This window comes from Oryctolagus cuniculus, chromosome 12 (assembly GCF_051225735.1).
Source record: "Oryctolagus cuniculus isolate XC-2025 breed Fujian yellow rabbit chromosome 12, ASM5122573v1, whole genome shotgun sequence".
Taxonomy (NCBI): domain Eukaryota; kingdom Metazoa; phylum Chordata; class Mammalia; order Lagomorpha; family Leporidae; genus Oryctolagus; species Oryctolagus cuniculus.
The window spans coordinates 97,239,983-97,258,776 of NC_142878.1; the positions used below are offsets into that span (position 1 = coordinate 97,239,983).

An 18,794-nucleotide genomic window follows, 5' to 3' on the forward strand; every position below is an offset into this window, starting at 1 on the left:
GCAAAAGCCAGGCAATGAACAGTCCTCTAGCATTCCAGATTTCTTTTAAAAGAATTAACTGAGGAAAACCCGTTTTTAATAACTTTGAATTCCTTCTGAACTAAGAAGGCTTATATTTACTTTTCGCAAATGTATACATTAGAAGAAGAGGTATTCTCTGTCTTTTTTGGGAATAAAAATTGTAGGCTAGAATGGGAAAATCTGTTCCTGGCAGCAGAAGTGGTTTTATCCAATTTGTACCAGAAAAACACCACCCCATGTACAGTCCTCTAGCGCCCCTTTTCTTTTAAAGGAAGTACCTAAGGGACACCCATTTTTAATACTGAAAATTTCTTCTGAATTAAAATGATTTAAATCTACTTTTTCCATATATATTTACACACATACATCAGACATGTAGGTATTCTATGCCATATTGAGAATAAAATCTCAGATGTGGGTGGCTCTTTTTTATATTAATGTATACTACAGTAACTGTGAATTCCTTCTAAACTAGGAAGGCTTGAGTTTTGTTTTCCCCCCAAAAAAAATATATATATATATAAAATATTTCACAATGTATCATAAGATATAGTATATCATACAAGTACATTGAATCATAAGCATGATATAATTATTCCAATGGATGCAAAAAATCATTCAGTGAAATTCAACACCCATTCCTGTTTCATAAAAAAAGATAGTTCAATATAATAAAGGTAATATATGACAACTCTCAGTCACTGTCCTATTGAACGAGGGAAAATCAAATGCATTTCCTCTAAGATCTGGAACCACACTAGGATATATATTTATTGTTGCTGCTCTTCTTCAATATAGTATTGGAAATTTTAGCCAGAGCCATTTGGAAAGAGAAAGAGTACAAGTAGAAAGGAGAAGCTCAAACTATTCCTTCTCAGATGATATGATTCTATATGATGAAAAACCTAAAGACTCCTCAAAAACACATTAGAACTGACAAATTCTGTAAAGTCACAGGATACAATCAACACACAAAACAAGTTACATTTTTATACACCAATAATTAACTCCCTGTGGAAAGAATGAAAAAAGCAATCCCATTCAGGAGAACTACCAAAAAATGCCTGGGAGCAAATTAAACCTGGTAAGTGAACGACCTCTGCAATGCACATTACAAAAAACTGAAGAAAGAAATTGAAAAAGACACAGAAAATGCAAAGACTGCTCATATTCATGGATTGTAAAAAGTAATTTAAAACTTTCCATATTACCCAAAGTAATTTACAGGGTCAGTGCTTCCTCATGAAAATATTTATGACATTTTTCACAATTGTGTTAAAAACAATACTAAAATTCATGTCTAAGCACAATAGATTCAGCAAAGGCAGAACAAACTTGAACAAAAAGAACAAAGCTGGAGGAATCACAAGACAAGATTTCAAGGTGTACTCCAGGACTATTGTAAACAAAACAGCATAGTGCTAGCATAAAAAGAGACACAAAGATGAATAGGATAGAACGGGAGATTCCAGAAACTAATCCATGTATCTACTAATAATTGATCTTTTGACAAAAGTGCTGAAAGTACGTGTACTCTTTCTTCAATAAATGGTGCTGGGGAAACTGAATCCCCTTATACAGAAGATTAAGATTGACCCCTACTTTTTATCCCATACAAAAATCAACTTTTATGATGTGATAAATGTGACCCCCATGGAGTTTATTCAGGCAGCACCTCCAAGGATTCTATCCTCCCCAGGGAGAAAGGAATGCTGATCTACTACAGACTGCTTTCCTGATATGAGTTACCAAATATTTCTATTGTAAATGTATTGTTTAATTTGGAAGCTCATGGAGTTTGAATCCTATTTACTCAGTGTTTCCTGGCTTCCTTCAATTGCAAGCCACTCTATACTTCTCCCACTGTAAAAGCATATCTTTGCTACTTCCTTCCCCAAATATATATTTACTTTTGAACCATATTTTAAGCTTTTATTCCAAGAATTTTGTTACATTAAAATTATATGGCAGAGCCATCCTTTTGGTGCAGCGATTTATACCAAGGCCAGCATCCGATGTCATAGCACTGATTTGAGTTCCAGATGCTCTGCTTCTGACCCACCTCCCTGTACATGTGCCTGGGAAATCAGCAAAAGATGACACAAGTGCTTTGGCCCCTGCGACCAATGTGGGCGACCTGGTTGGACTTCCTTGCTCCCGGCGACAGTCTGTCCCAGTTCATGCTGTTGGAGCCATTTCAGGAGTGAACCGGGGCTGGTGCTGTGGTACAGCAGGTTAAAGCCCTGGCCTGAAACACTAGCATCCCATATGGATTCCGGTTCTAGTCCTGTCTGGTCCACTTCTGATCCAGCTCTCTGCTATTACCTGGGAGAGCAGCAGCAGATGTCCCAAGTCCTTGGGCCTTTGCACCCGCATGGGAGACCCAGAAGAAGTTCCTGGCCCCTAGCTTTGGATCAGCATAGCGCCAGCCATTGCAGCCAACTGGGGAGTGAACCAGCAGATGGAAGACCTCTATCTCTCTCTGTAACTCTGCCTTTCAAATTAATAAAAGAAATCTAAAAAAAAAGAGTGCACCAAAGGATGTTCTCTTCATCGCGGGAATCTTTTTATATTTTTTTATTTAGTAAATATAAATTTCCAAAGTACAGTTAATGGCTTACAATGGCTTCCCCCCCCCAATAATTTCCCTCCCACTCGCACCCCTCCCATCTCCCGCTCCCTCTCCCATTCCATTCACATCAAGATTCATTTTCAATTCTCTTTATATACAGAAGATTGATTTAGTAGATATTAAGTAAAGATTTCATCAGTTTGCACCCACACATAAACACAAAGTGTAAAATACTGTTTGAGTACTAGTTATAGCATTACTTCATATTGGACAACACACTAAGGACAGATCCCACATGAGAAGTAAGTACACAATGACTCCTGTTGTTGACTTACCAATTTGACACTCTTGTTTGTGGCATCAGTAATCTCCCTAGGCTCTAGTCATGAGTTGCCAAGGCTATGGAAGCCTTTTGAGTTCACTGACTTCGATCTTATTCAGACCGGGTCATAGTTAAAGTGGAAGTTCTCTCCTCCCTTCAGAGAAAGGTACCTCCTTCTTTGATGGCCCCGTTCTTCCCACTGGGATCTCACTCACAGAGATCTTTCATTTAGGTCGTCTTTTTTTTTTTTTCAGGGTGTCTTGGCTTTCCATGCCTGAAATACTCTCATGGGCTCTTCAGCCATATCCGCATGCCTTAAGGGCTGATTCTGAGGCCAGAGTGCTATTTAGGACACCTGCTTTCTACTAGTCTGCTGTGTATCCCGCTTCGCATGATGGATCATTCTCCACAAAATAAAGAGAAAATACTAAAATAGATAAAGTATTACATTGTACATCAACAGTCAGGACAAGAGCTGATCAAGTCACTGTTTCTCATAGTGTCCACTTCACTACAACAGGTTTCCCCTTTGGTGCTCAGTTAGTTGTCGCCGATCAGGGAGAACATATGATATTTGTCTCTTTGGGACTGGCTTAATTCACTCAGCACAAATTATTGACAAATGATGTTATCTTTGTTTAAGAAAGAACTCTATAACCACTGGAATCACCTCCTTGAAAATTAGTCCTTTTCATAGGAATGAAGTTTATGTCAGCAAAGGTTGTAAATCATAAATCGATTAACCATTTATTCAGCATGGGATTCCTGATTGGTGAGGAATTGATCTAGAAAAATTCAAAGGTGATTTCCCACTGCAGGATTCATTGGGCTCAGATGTCCATTCAGCGTTCTTGCAGTATCTGGGGCCAATGAAGATACGATGCTATTTGTAGAATTTCACATGATAAAGGCACAGAGTGATGACGATGAGTATCAACTCACATTCTTCCTATTTCCAAGAAGCTGAAACAGAAAAGACCAAATGGACGGGTTTTGCTGAACACATATTTTATGCTGCTAACTATGTGTGTATAGGATACTTCGTGCTTGCTCACACATAAAACTTGTTTGGATGGATAAGACTGTTCAAGGGCTCACAAATATGTTGATTCTCATGTTTCTTCATTTCAGAAAAAGGAATTTCATGTTTAAAAGTAAAAGCATCAGGACATTGTTCTTCTGTAAACAGATATCCATTTTGTAGCTGATTAGGCACATTGCTTAATGAAATCACTTCTAAATCTCATGAGGCAATAGAAACTTTTGAAGCCAATCTGTCAAACAGCTCTTAATCCTACAAACCAGAAATGAAATTCTACACAAAATGCATCAAAGTAAATTATCCATAGGAGGTGTATCTAAGGGAAAATGTAATTTTAAATTATCATGAAAATATCAGTCTATAAATCACAGAGATTTGATTTTACAAAACAAGAACCACTACATTTTCCATTGCAGTAGTCATTAGTCTATCTGAAGTTGTGTGATGAATAAAATTGGATATGCCAAGAAACTTACCCATGGCTTCCAACTAAAAGTGAGAAATTGATGTGAGTTGGGTGAAACTTCACAAAGAAGTAAAGAACATCTGTAAGTTAGTGTTGAAACTTTTCTCTAAGAAAATGCATGGAAGCGTTTTTGATTGATTTTATCCTCTGGTTGGCACAGCTGCCTCTTAGGATGTCCTGAAATCTGGCCGATATAGAAGAGAAAAGTCCATTACACACACTGCTACCTGCCCCTATCTGGAGTAGGGGCTCTCCCTATTCCTGTCTCTGATTTTCCCTGGAGGGATGTTCACAGAAAGAGACCCAAGCTGATGACTCACTCACCACAGGAGCCATGACCACAAATTTAAGAAGCAATAGAATGACTTCTAGAAACCACTTCATGCAGTATAGTTGCCACAAACTCAGATTAATTAGAGTTTTAAGAACTCCAACATTTCTCCACCTATGAATCCTTTGATAGATTAATTGCTATTTAGGGAGGGTGGAGCCCAATCAGTATTTCTATCCTCCTCAGTGTTTACATTTTATGTTATACCTGACCTGAACATTTATCCTATATATATTTTTTAAAAATCAATTCACAAAGAAAGATTAGGTAGCAAGAAGTTACAGGAACAGATTAAGAATTCAGAAAAGTGGATCAGCTGTCCCAAAGGGACTTGTTAAGTTCTATTTGTAGGATTTAACTAGAGTAAAAACAAGGAAGGAATATTCTGATCAGAAAACAATCTCTGTTCTTTAATTTCTAGTGATTTTGTGCCCAAGGGGGCAAAGTGTTCTCAAGATCCCCTAAGGCCTATGACTACAACTATTTTTGATTCCTTCTGAAAATACCTGACACTTTTTTTTGTTGTTGTTGTTGTTTTAAATTTCAGAGACTACAACTGATCTCATCTGATGGTGATTTTGTGTATTGATTTTTCTTTTGTTCTTTTATTTAAAATCATTTTCATATATAAAGGAAGCAGAGTATAATTTCCTAAATTTATCTTAATTTGTGTAACAGCCAGCTGAGAAGTAATAATTGGATTATTTTTTGCCCTTAGAGAGGTCACTGACAGACCATCTGCAATAGGCTTTTGCTTCTCACACCGGTTGAGGAGACCTTGTTGAAGTCCAGACTGTACTCTCAAGTACTGGAGTGATGCTACTCCTTCATACTGATGTCCAAGGGCACGGTGACTTCACAGGAACCATCACTGTTACCTGATGTTCCAACATTAAACATACAAACTCATTGGCTAAACTTTCTTCCGTGTCTCATTTTAACGTATTTAAAGTTCCCATGCGTCTCTTATGCTATTTTACCAGAATTTCTATTTTGTTTGATATTTAAAATGCTACATTTGGTTTATTAAATTATTATTGAAATATTTGTATTTATGTCCACTTTTGAGACTTATACAATGAATTATATTTCTTCTTTCCATTTATGCTTTTGGTATCAGTATTATACAACAAACCAGACTGCTGTCCCTTTTGTTCTCAAAAGGTTTACATAATATGAAAATGAGCAGTTCTTTGAACACTGAGAATGTGTCTTCTAAAAATACATGGTTTTATGTCTTATAGTTATAGGAGAACTATGGTCACCAATGTGGTATTTTTTAATGTTTATTATTTGGATTTTCTATTTTTACAGAAGGAAGTTCAATATGTGCTAGTATTGGCGTTTAACCTAGAAGTTAAGATACCGCTGGGGACCCCCACATCCCATATAAGAGTGCCTGAGTCAAGTGCTGGATCCATTCTCAGTTTCAGTTTCCTAATAATGTGCACTCTGGGTGGCAGCAGATCATAACTAGGTTAGTTATGTCCTTGCCACCTATGTGGGAGAACCACAGACTTCTCAGCTCCTGGATTCAGTTAGTTGTTGCAAACATTTTGTGGAATGAACCAGCAGAAGGCAGCGTACTTGTGCTCGCTTGCTCGCGCTCGCTCGCTCCCTCCCTCCCTCCCCCCTCCCTCCCTGCCTCCCTCTTTGTCTTTACAATAAGTTAAATCAAAAATAGTAAGTTTATATTTTAAGATAAACTTTGTTTATGGTATTCTGTTATTACTTTTAAAGTCCTATGTTTTGGCTACATAACTTTTTGTTACTAGCTTTGTATTTACAGGCCTTTCTCCTATTTTAATGTGATGAATCACCTATTTCACTGCCATCACTGTTCAAAAAATGTTCTTTTATCTGAAAGAGGGCTAAGAGAGAGTGGAGAGAGATACATAGACCCACACACGTAGATACACATCTTTCATGCACTGGGTCACTCCCCAAATACCTGAGCAAAGTTAGTCATGCAAAAGCCAGCAGCTAGGAAGTCCGTTTAGGTCTCCCACATTGGTGGCAGGAGCCCAAGTACTTGGGCAATTATCTGCTGCCTCATAGGAAATTTTGGCAGGAAACTCGATAGGAAGCAGAGAACATTTTTCTAGGTCCCATTGTGAAAGTTGGGTTTGCTGATCTTTTCATTTTAATGCCTTTTTAAAATAAATGAGCATTAAAACTACACTCTTGTGTGTACATATTGATAATTGTTACATCTTCTTGATGGACTATCACCTTTATTTCATATAGTGCCTCTTCATACCAATTAATGCTTTTTGCCTTCTATAAACATAAATGTGACTACTTGCTTTATATTTATATTGGTGCATCAACTTTTCAGTATTTGCATGAGGAGGCAGGTGTTTACGGTAGTGACTGAGCTGTTCAAATGTCAGTGTTCCATATTGGACTACATGGGTTTGACATCCAGCTCCCGACTCCAGCTACTTGCTAAAGGAGACTCTAGGAGGCAGCAGTGATGAATCAAGTAATTGTCTTCTGTGAGAAACTTGGATTGAGTTTCTGGCTCCTGGCTTTGGCTCAGCTCAGTCCTGTCTATTGCAATTTGAAATGTGAACAAGCAGATGGCAGCTCTCTTTTCTGTCTGTCTCAGAAAGACCTGAAATACTTTCTGAAGGTTTTATGTATTTTACTACCAATTTGAGAATAAACTTCAGCAGAATGAAGTGCATTCTAGTGGACATTTGTCAGTGTGTCTGGATCCTTCTACAACTCAAATAAGAACCAGTGATATTTATAGTCTTACAAATATCCTATTCTTGAATAAACTATTATGTGACTAATTTATAAAATACATGCCAATTCACTTCAATAATATCGATAGTTTAAATAGATTTCACTCTAGATAATAATTTTTAAATAAGGTAAAATTATGTTTAATAGTAGAGTCATTCTAAAAATATGACTTTAATGTGACTAGCTTTCTTTTAACTCTCTTTTGGATCTGATGCAAACAAGCAAGATTTTATGACTATTACATGTGGTGCTTTAAAAATGCTGAGACTTTTACTTGATTTTAATTAGTTAATGGTTTTATAGTAGGTAATGTTACCATAAAGATTGTATTTATTTTTTACTTTAAAATAAAGATTATTTATTTGAGAGGCAAAAGGAAAGAAAGAGGGAAAGACAGAGAATGCAGTCTTCCATCTGCTGTTTCACTCCGCATAGGCCCGCAATAGCCAGAGAAGGGCCGATCCAAAGCCAAGAGCGAGGAGCTTCTTCCGGGTCTCCCTCATGGGTTCAGTGGGCTATCTCCCACTGTTTCTCAGGCCATTAGCAGGGCGCTGGATCAGAAGTGCAGCAGCTGGGACTCAGGTGCACAGCAGCTGGCATCTCAGGTGGATGCTTACCCTGCTATGCTGCAGGGTCGGCCACCGGATTACATTTCTAACACAAAGTGATTAGCATGCCGTTAGTGGAGCATGGTTCAGCATCATTTTCAGTGGGTTCTTCTGGAAATATTTAGCAGAACAAATGCTTCTGGTAAATTTAGCAACTATAATCTTAAATTTCAATGACAGAAATTCAAAATATAAAAATCATGAAAATGAGAAAACATTATAAAATTGACTAAATATATATATATATATTTGAAGCAACAGTCTATTAACCAACAGTTCGATGTAGAGCAAAATTTTTGAAAATAAGCTTTTTTTTTTTTGACAGGCAGAGTGGACAGTGAGAGAGAGAGAGAGAAAGGTCTTCCTTTGCCGTTGGTTCACCCTCCAATGGCCGCCGCACTGCGGCTGGCGCACCGCGCTGATCTGATGGCAGGAGCCAGGAGCCAGGTGCTTTTCCTGGTCTCCCATGGGGTGCAGGGCCCAAGCACCTGGGCCATCCTCCACTGCACTCCTTGGCCACAGCAGAGGGCTGGCCTGGAAGAGGGGCAACCAGGACAGAATCTGGCGCCCCGACCGGGACTAGAACCCGGTGTGCCGGCGCCGCAAGGCGGAGGATTAGCCTAGTGAGCCGCGGCGCCGGCGAAAATAAGCTTTTAAACAAATAAAGCATTCACTTAACTATCTACTGATTAAAGACACCATAGCTAAAATGCTGTTGAGTGGGTTTCCCCTTGTGTGCTTCTGCCCCCTCTTCAATCTTTTTCTGCTTCTTTTTCCTCTTCTTTGTCCTCTTCCCTCTTCTTTTGGTTTCTCCTCATTTTTAAAACCAGTTTATTGTATGTCTCCAGTCTCTGAATATAGTTTGTTTTTTCATCACCATCATCATAGGTGATCTGTGTTTTCCTTCACTCCTTCGAAAATTCCCACTTATCTGGTTCCCATTGACTTTATCTGCTGTGGGCTCTGTAGGCTTCAGTGATAATTTTCTTGCTTATCAAACAGCTTCATCAAGTTCAGTATATTCACTTTTAGGATCATGAGTTTCCTTCTGTTTCATTTCCTTTGAAGGTTTATGGTGGCATGAATTGGGTGTTCACTCATTTGCTTTCAGGATTATCAAAGTCAGTATCTTCGGGGCCATTGCCATGGCTCATTTGGTTAATCCTCCACCTGCAGCGCTGGCATCCCATATGGACACCGGGTTCTAGTCCTGGTTGCTCCTCTTCCAGTCTAGCTCTCTGCTGTGGGCAGTGGAGGATGGCCCAAGTGCTTGGGCCCCTGCACCCACATGGGAGACCAGGGAGAAGCTCCTGGATCCTGGCTTTGGTTCGGCATACTCCAGCCGTAGCGGCCATTCGGGGAATGAACCAAAGGAAGGAAGACCTTTGTCTCTCTCTTTCACTGTCTATGATTCTACCTGTCAAATAATAAAAAAAAAGACAATATCTTAAAATAAAAACCAAAACCTGGGGCTGGCGCCGTGGTTCACTTGGGTAATAGCCTGGGGCCGGCACTGGGTTCTAGTCGTGGTTGCTCCTCTTCCAGTCCAGCTCTCTGCAGTGGCCCAGGAGGGCAGTGGAGGATGGGCGAAGTGCTTGGGTCCCTGCACCCGCATGGGATACCAGGAGGAATCACCTGGCTCCTGGTTTCGGATCGGCACAGCGCCAGCCGTAGTGGCCATTTCTGATTATAAAATTATTAATACTCACTGTAACTTCTTTTTATAAGTTGATTTTTAGAAGCAAGGCATTGGTGCAGTGATTAAGTCACTATTTGGGAGTATGCATCCATATCACACCGTCCAGTATGAGTCCTGGGTTTCTGCTTCCAATCAGGGTTCCTGCTGATGTTCACTCTTGGGGTGGCAGGTAATGGCTCAAGCACTTGAGTCCTTGCCAAGCCTATAGAAAAACCAGATTGCATTCTAGGCTCTTGGCTTTGGCCTAGCCCAGCCCTAACTGTTGTCGGCATTTGGGAAATAAACTAATGGAGAAAAGGCGGACTGGGCAGCAGCATGGTGAGCCCCAGGGAGCTGCCCAACAGCCTCGGGCAGACCATGCCACCCAGCAGCAGCAAGACGCTGCTGGCCGCGCAGCCCGGCCAGCCCAAGGACAGCCAGGTCAGCCTGCAGTGGGAGAGCTACGGGAAGCGCTTCCTGGACATCCCCAACTGCCGGCAGCCCTGCCGCCTGCCTTCTGAGCTGGACGCCTGCAGCATCCGCTTCACCGTGAAGAAGCTGGACGAGAACTTCTGTGCCTCCAGACTTAGTGTGCTGGCCCTGCACGAGCACTACGTGCAGCAGGACCTGGAGCTGGGGCTGCTGCTGCCCACCTGCCCCGACCTCCACGCCAGCCACCGTTGATGAGAAGAAGCCGCCGGACGCCAGGAGGGGCCAGCGCTGGAGCTGCTGCGCGAGTGCCTGGGGGTGGCCGTGCCCGTGCGGCTCTGCAAGGTGGCCTTGGCACTGGTGCCCGGCCGCCGGGCACTGCCCATCCCCGTCTACATGCTGGTGCCCACCCGGGCCCAGGACGACGACTCGTGCACCGACTCGGCCGAGGGCACTCCGGTCAGCTTCTCCAGCACCGCGTCCCTCAGCGAGGAGACCCTGCAAGGGCCCACCAGGGAGCAGCCCCGAGGCTGGCTGGACAGGCGGGAGCCCCCCGGCCTCGCGGCCCCAGCCAGCCAGATCTCCAGGAACCGGCTCAAAGCCGGGGGCGCTGGCCAGAGCCCGGAGCAGGGCCGGGGAACAGGCAGGAGCTGGACCGGGCTGGAGCTGCCCTGGGCCGGCCCGCAAGTGCCCACTTGGACCAGGCTGGGGGAAGTGGGGAGGCAGTCCCTGTGCCTCAGGACGCCCACCAAGGAGGCCGTGTACTGCTTCTATCACTCTGAGGAGGCGCCCTCCTCTGCCGGGCCGCACCCATGGCGACTGTCCACGATCCTGCAGGCCCTGAGGCGGGGCGGGAAGGAGGCCCGGGCCCCAGCCAAGGCAGCCTCTCAGGCCCAGCCGCTCCCCTCCTCAGCCCAGCCCTGGCTGATCGCCAAGGAGACCCCCACCTTGCTATTCTCTGAGCTCTTCGGCCAGCTCACTCAGCGAGCCCGAGCCCTGTGAGCAGCCGGCCAGGCCAGCCACCTGGGAGGCCTGGAGCCCACGGTCCCCCAGGCCCTGCGCCAGGGACCACAGCTCCCCCAGCTCGTGCTCAGAGGAGGAGCTCTTGCACCGCTGCATCGGCTCAGCCCTGCCCAGGCGCCGCAAGGCCCGGGCTCTGGGCAGGACGAGTGGCCAGTAGAGGCACCCCAGGACTGCCTCAAGGAGGCGGCCGCCTCAGACCAGGCCTCGGACCTGGACAGCGTCCAGTGGCGCACCATCCAGGAGGGCGCCAACTCCATCATCACGTGGCTGCACCAGGCAGCCTTCTCCGAGTCTGACTCGCTTCTGTCCCTGGGGTCTGCTCTATCCACGGGCCCCTCCCTGCAGCTCTCCATGCACAGGAACAGGTGCCAGCCCAGGGCCAGGCGGGGGAGGGCGGTGCTCTGCGGCCAGGATTTCTCTGTTTTTTGCACCCAAAATTAGCCAAGATGCTTTACCATTCTGAATAATTTTAACCAGAAAACGAGTTAAACTCATTTTGGAGACACTAAAATCCTTCTCTTCTAGAAAAGTCTTAAATTTCACTTTTCCCAGACACATAGAGCATAAGGGTAGCTGTTCCTTATAGTTTTAGAATGATTAAAATCCAAATTATTGTGTTCTTTTGTATTAAGGGATACTATGTCTAATGTGTCTTTGTTTTTGATAGAATAAATAAGCAAATGAATAAACAACTAAATTTACAAACCAGAAAAACATGTGAATAGCCCATAAACAAAGGAAAAAATGGCTGATGGAAGACAAAACAATAAAACTAACCCAGAATTCCAGAAGGTAGAATTCATGTGTCCTGATTCAAATGACCAGTTAATCAAATTACCAGGTTTCCATTATCCAACATGAAGCCAAAATATACCATAATAAAATTATAAACCAAAATGAAATGTAATACATAAAATGTATACCAAAAAAAAAAAAAAAAACCAAAGAGGTTGTCACTGGATCTGATATGGAGATTATGACCAAGAGAAGTAATTATTCTGGTTTGTGCCACTGAAAACCAACCAAGTTGATTTATCATTCCAAAGCATTTTATCAAAAAAAAAAAACAGTCAAACCCATTTTGGAGAAATGTAAAATCCTCCTCTTCTACAAACGGCTTAAATTTCACTTTTCTTAGACATATAAATCATGTGGATAGGTGCTTCCTGTATGCTTCTAATCAAAAATTCCAATTTGTTGTGTGTTTTGTATTCTAAGGGATACTATATCATGTGTGTTGTTGTTTTTGAAAGGATAAATAAACAAATCAGTACACAAATAGATTTAAAACCAGAAAAAATGTGGGTAAGAGCCCATAAACAAAGGACAAATCATCTGCTGGTAGCCAAAACAATAAAAAACCTAGAATTACAAAAGGTAAAATTCCTATTCCCTGATTGAAAAGACAATTTAACCAATCATAAGGATTCAGTTATCCAACATGAAGCCAACATGTAGCAGAATAAAATTTATAAAACAAAATGAAATGCAATACATGAAATAAATGCAAGACAAAGCAGCTATAGCCAGATTGGATATGGAGGTTAGCAACAATAGCAGTGAAATTCCCTCATCTGTGGCACTGAAATCCACTGATGTTGCTTTAGCATTCTGAATGATTTTAACAAGAAAACCACAGTCAAACATGTTTTGGAGAAATTAAAATACTTCTCTTCTAAAAAAGGCTTAGATTTCATTTTTCCCACACACGTAGAGTATAAGGGTAGATGTTACCTGTAATATTCTAATCATAAAACTACAAATTGTGTTTTTTGTAACATAAGTTTATTATGCCAAATGTGTTGTTGTTTTTGTCAGAATGATAAATAGATAGATAAGAATTAAATAGATTTCTTTTTTTTTTTTTGACAGGCAGAGTGGACAGTGAGAGAGACAGAGAGAAAGGTCTTCCTTTGCGTTGGTTCACTCTCCAATGGCTGCCGCGGCTGGCGCACTACAGCCAGCGCACCCCGCTGATCCAAAGGCAGGAGCCAGGTGCTTCTCCTGGTCTCCCATGGGGTGCAGGGCGCAAGCACTTGGGCCATCCTCCACTGCACTCCCGGGCCACTGCAGAGAGCTGGCCTGGAAGAGAGGCAACTGGGACAGAATCCGGTGCCCCAACTGGGACTAGAACCCGGTGTGCCGGCACCACAAGCAGAGGATTAGCCTAGTGAGCCGCGGCGCCTGCCAAAATACAGTTCTTGAAAACTCAGTGAAACTGACAAAACATTTATCCACAGGAAACAGGGGGGAAAAAGAGAACAGACTCAAGTGATTAAACAACAGAAATGACAGCGAGGACATTACTACCAACCTTACCAAAATAATAATCAAAAAGCACTACGGAAAATCCACAGAGCCCTACCATCACACCAAATGCAAGGAACCCAAAACTGTCCTCCTAGACCAGGAAACGGACCAGCATTTTCGCCGTTGTTCCTCCAGTCCAGAGTCTCAGAGGTCTAGAGCAGGGCGGCTGGGCCATCAAAAAGGAAACACACGGGAACGTGTGGGCCATTCCGGGAGGAGACAGAGCCACCTCTGCTCTCGCACAGCATGACCACGAGGCCACTCGCACCGTCGGGACCCAGTGGGAAACCGCAACAGCCACGCGTCACTCACCTCCAAGGGGGTCCGGTCTGCTGGCGGGACAGAGGCCCGCCAAGGCCGCTGCTTCTGGAAGGGGCTGAAGAAGAAAAACGTGCCTGGGAAACAGCGCGGCAGCCTCTCCTGATCCCGGCCTGGCCCTGGGGCCGCTGGGTGTCCCTCAGGCTCGGCCAGCAGCATCGCAGACAGCTACTCACGGCTCGTGCAGGCTCTCGGCAGGAGCGGACACGGTGCTGACTCCCACCTGAGACCACTGGGCTGTAGGCGCCAGGCGTGCGGGTGCACTTCCGGGTCACAGTGCCAGGTGCAGGCACCGGCCTCTCTCTCTCTCTCTCTCTCTATCTCTATCTCTATCTCTATCTCTATCTCTATCTCTATCTGTCTTTCTTGACAGGCAGAGTGGACAGTGAGAGAGAGAGAGAGAAAGGTCCAGAATTAAATAGATTTAAAACCAGAAAAAATGTAAGGAACAGCCTGTAAACAAAAAATCGTTTGCTGGAAGCCAAAACAATAAAACAAACCTAGAATTAAAGAAGGTAAAATATCTGTTTCCTCATTAAAAAATATTAAATCCAATGACCTGAATTCCATTATCTGGAATGAAGGCAAAATGTAATATACTAAAATTTATAACCCAAAATGAAAGAATACATGAAAAATGCAAAAAGAAACAAAGAGGCTGTAGCCAGAGGCTGTAGCTAAATTTGATACAGAGCTTTGCAACAAGCAAACCAGTTTTTTCTGGTTTGTGCCACCCAAAACTGGCCCAGTTGCTTTAGCATTCCAAATTATTTTAACAAGTAAACCACAATCATACTTGTTTTGTAGAAACTTAAAATGCTTCCCTTCTACAAAGGCTTAAATTTCACTTTTCTCAGACTCATGGATCATAAGGGTAGTTGTTCCCTATAGTTTTCAAATCATAAAAAGACAATTTGTTGTGTTTTTGTATCATAAGCAATACAAAAGTCAAATGAGTTGTTTTTTTGACAGAATAAATAAATAAACAAATGAATAAACAAATTTTAAGTTAGAAAAAAGTGCGGAATAGCACATAAAGAAAGAAAAATTGGAACTGGAAGGTAAAATTACTATGTACTGATTAAAAAAGGAAAATTAAGCTAAATACGTGAATTTTGTTATCTAGCATGAAGCCAAATTGTAACATACTAAAATTTATAAACAAAAATCAAATGTGATTCATGAAAATAACGCAAAGTAAACAAACCAACCAGCAAAGAGGTTGTAGCCAGATCTGGTATGGAGCTATGCAAAAAGCACCAGATGTTTCTGGTTTGTGCCACCTAAAACCTGTCACATTGCTTTAGTATTCCAGATGATTTTAGCAGGAAAACTGCAGTCAAACTCATTTTAGAGAAATTTAAATTCCTTCTCTTCAACAAAATGCTTAAATTTCTCTCTTCTCAGACACAAAGTTCAAAAGAGTAGGTGTTCTATGTAGTTTTCTAATCATGAAACTCCTACTAGTTGTGTTTTTGTTGTTTTTGACAGAATAAATGAATTAACAAATAAATATAAAGAAGATATAAGGTGGGGAACAGCCCATAAACAAAGAAAAAACATCTGCTGGAGCCAAAACAATAAGACAAACCTAGAATTCCATAAGATAAAATACGTGTGCCCTGATTTAAAAAAATTATCTGATTACCAGAATTCCCTTATCCTGCATGAAGCCAAAATGTAACATAATAAAATTTGTAATCCAAAATGAAATGTAATACATGAAAAAATACAAAAAAATAAATAAATGAACAGAGGCTGTAGGCAGAACTGATGTGCAGCATAGCAAAAAGAGATTCAGATTTTTCTGCTTTGGGCCACCAAAACCTGGAGAGGCTTCTTTAGCGTTCTGACTGATTTTAATAAGGAAACTGCAGTAAAATTCATTTTGCAGAAATTTAAATCCTTTTCTTCTTCAAAAGCCCTAAATCTCACTTTTCCCAGACACATATCATAAGGGTAGGTGTTCCCTGCAATTTTCAACTCATAAAATCAATAGTTATTGAATTTGATTGTATCACAAGAGATACTATGTCAAATGTATTGTTTTTGACAGAATAAGTAATGAATAAACAAATAAATTTAAAACCAGAAAAAATATGGTTAACAGCCTGTAAACAAAGGAAAAGGCAGCTCCTTGAAGTCAAAACCAACAAACAAACCTAGGATTCCAGAAGGTAAAATACCTGAGTCCTGATAAAATAAAAAATTTAATTTATTTCCTGAATTCCATTATTGGGTATAAAGCCAAAATATAACATAATAATATTTATAAAAAAGTGAAATATAATTCATGAAAAAATACAAAAAAAGAAACAAACAAACTCATTTTGGAGAAGCTTTCAATATTTCTCTTCTACAAAAGGCTTAAATTTCACATTTCCCAGACAGATAGATCATAAGCGTAGGAGTTCCCTGTAGTTGTGTAATGATAAAACTCAATTTTTTTGGTATTTTTTTAATCATAAGGGATACTATATCAAATGTGTTTTGTTTGATAGAATCAATAAAAAAAAAACAAATTAATCAACAAGTAAATAAATTTACAAAGGAGAAAAACGTGGGGAACCTCCCATAAACAAAAAAAAGTGGCTGCTGGATGCCAAAACAAAAACAAAGCTAGTCTTAACAAATATACAGAGAACACCTTAAATTCTGATATATGCATTAGGGAAAACTTAAACTTTTTTCAGCGCAGAACTTTTCGGGGATTAAAATGGGTTTGCCTCACATTTTCCTTTTTTCCTTTTAGGAAAATCAGGAAACCTAAGGGAACATTTCATTGGCTGGTTTTGGGTGATACAAGTGAATACAATGCAGTTCTGTTGCTATTAACACATTTAGAAACCAGGTAAAATTTTCTTTTTTTAAATTTCCTTTTATATTTTTCTTTTATATTTTACATTTTACTTTGTATTTAAGAAATTTAGTTTATTTTTTTGGCCTTCCTGCCAATAATTGAATTAATGTAATTGGATATGGAATTTTTTTTAAATCATAGCTCATGCATTTCACCTCTGGAATTCCTCATTTTTTTATTGTTTTGGCTTTCTGCTGTCTCACTTATCCTTTTGGCTATGTGCCATTCCATTCATGGTTTTCAGTTTATAAAATATATGAATCTATTTTTAACACAATAACAAAACTTTTGACCTGGTATACCATAAGATAAAAACACACCCCATATCTGAGTTGATATTCTTAGAAATGTATAGAGAACACCCACACTTCTGTTATAAGCATTTGGAAAAAGTTAAACTTAAGTCTTTTTCAGTACAGAAGCATTTCCCAGTTTGAAAGTGAGGTAGTCTCATGTTTTCCTTTAAGATACAAAATAGCCAGCATGGCAGCTCAATAGGATAATCCTTCACCTGCCGTGCAGGCACACCGGATTCTAGTCCTGGTCCGGGCACCGGATTCCATCCCAGTTGCCCCTCTTCCAGGCCAAATCTCAGCTGTGGCCTGGGAGTGCAGTGGAGGATGGCCCAAGTGCTTGGGCCCTGCACCCCATGGGAGACCAGGAGAAGCACCTGGCTCCTGGCTTCACATCAGCGTTATGCGCCGGCCATAGGTCGCTGGCCGCGGCGGCCATTGGAGGGTGAACCAATGGCAAAAGGAAGACCTTTCTCTCTCTCTCTCTTTCTCACTATGCACTCTGCCTGTCAAAAAAAATAATAATACAGACAATACCTACATATCTAATATATGTATTTGGGAAATGTTAAATTTAAGTCTTTTTAAGTACAGAAGGATTTCATGCTTATTGAAAATGAGTTCAGCCGGCGCCTCAGCTCACTAGGCTAATCCTCCACCTTGGGGCGCTGGCACACCGGGTTCTAGTCCCGGTCGGGGCGCCGGATTCTGTCCTGGTTGCCCCTCTTCCAGGCCAGCTCTCTGCTGTGGCCCGGGAGTGCAGTGGAGGATGGCCCAAGTGCTTGGGCCCTGCACCCCATGGGAGACCAGGAGAGGCACCTGGCTCCTGGCTTCAGATCAGCGTTATGCGCCGGCCACAGGTCACTGGCCGCGTTGGCCATTGGAGGGTGAACCAATGGCAAAGGAAGACCTTTCTCTCTGTCTCTCTCTCTCTCACTGTCCACTCTGCCTGTCCAAAAAAAAAAGAAAGAAAGAAAGAAAGAAAGAAAATGAGTTCACCTCAGACTTCAGGTTTCCCTTTTAAAATAATCAGGAATTGGCCGGCGCCGCAGCTCACTAGACTAATCCTTTGCCTTGCGGCGCAGCCCCACTGGGTTCTAGTCCCGGTCGGGGCGCTGGATTCTGTCCCAGTTGCCCCTCTTCCAGGCCAGCTCTCTGCTGTGGCCAGGGAGTGCAGTGGAGGATGGCCCAAGTCCTTGGGCCCTGCACCCACATGGGAGACCAGGATAAGTACCTGGCTCCTGCCATCGGATCAGCGTGCTGGCCGCGGCGGCCATTGGAGGATGAACCAACGGCAAAGAAGGCCTTTCTCTCTGTTTCTTTCTATCTCACTGTCCACTCTGCCTGTCAAAAGAAAATAAAAAAAAATATATGAATAAATAAAATTAAAATAATCAGGAATGCTGCAGCAACACTTCATTAGCTAGTTTTGGGTGGTAAAAACAAGAAAAATCCAACTCTGTTGCTACTAATCATGATTAACAGACCAGGCCATATTTTATTTCTTTTCTTCTTTTCAAAAATTTTTGTGTTGTATAAAGGAACGCCTCAGGGAAACTCACTTTCTTTCTTTTTTTTTTTTTAACTTTTATTTAATGAATATACGTTTCCAAAGTACGAATAATGGATTACTATGGCTTCCCCCCCATACCGTCCCTCCCACCCACAACCCTCCCCTTTCCCACTCCCTCTCCCCTTCCATTCACATCAAGATTCATTTTCGATTATCTTAATATACAGAAGATCAGCTTAGTATACATTAAGTAA

General features: G+C 41.8%; 1 protein-coding gene across 8 annotated transcripts in view; it reads left to right on the forward strand.

The window, feature by feature from the left end:
- The window catches only part of LOC138848073 (uncharacterized), a 213,082-nt gene that overhangs the window by 95,188 nt on the left and 99,100 nt on the right, over window positions 1-18,794 (forward strand). For 4 of the 8 annotated variants that reach the window (XR_016218312.1, XR_016218311.1, XM_089310655.1 and 1 more), the window contains exon 5: window positions 5,473-5,672. The exons of 2 other annotated variants lie outside the window; for them this stretch is intronic. The gene's annotated coding sequence lies outside the window, so the exon portion shown is untranslated. 2 more of the 8 variants (XM_089310658.1, XM_089310663.1) reach the window with 1 other exon arrangement.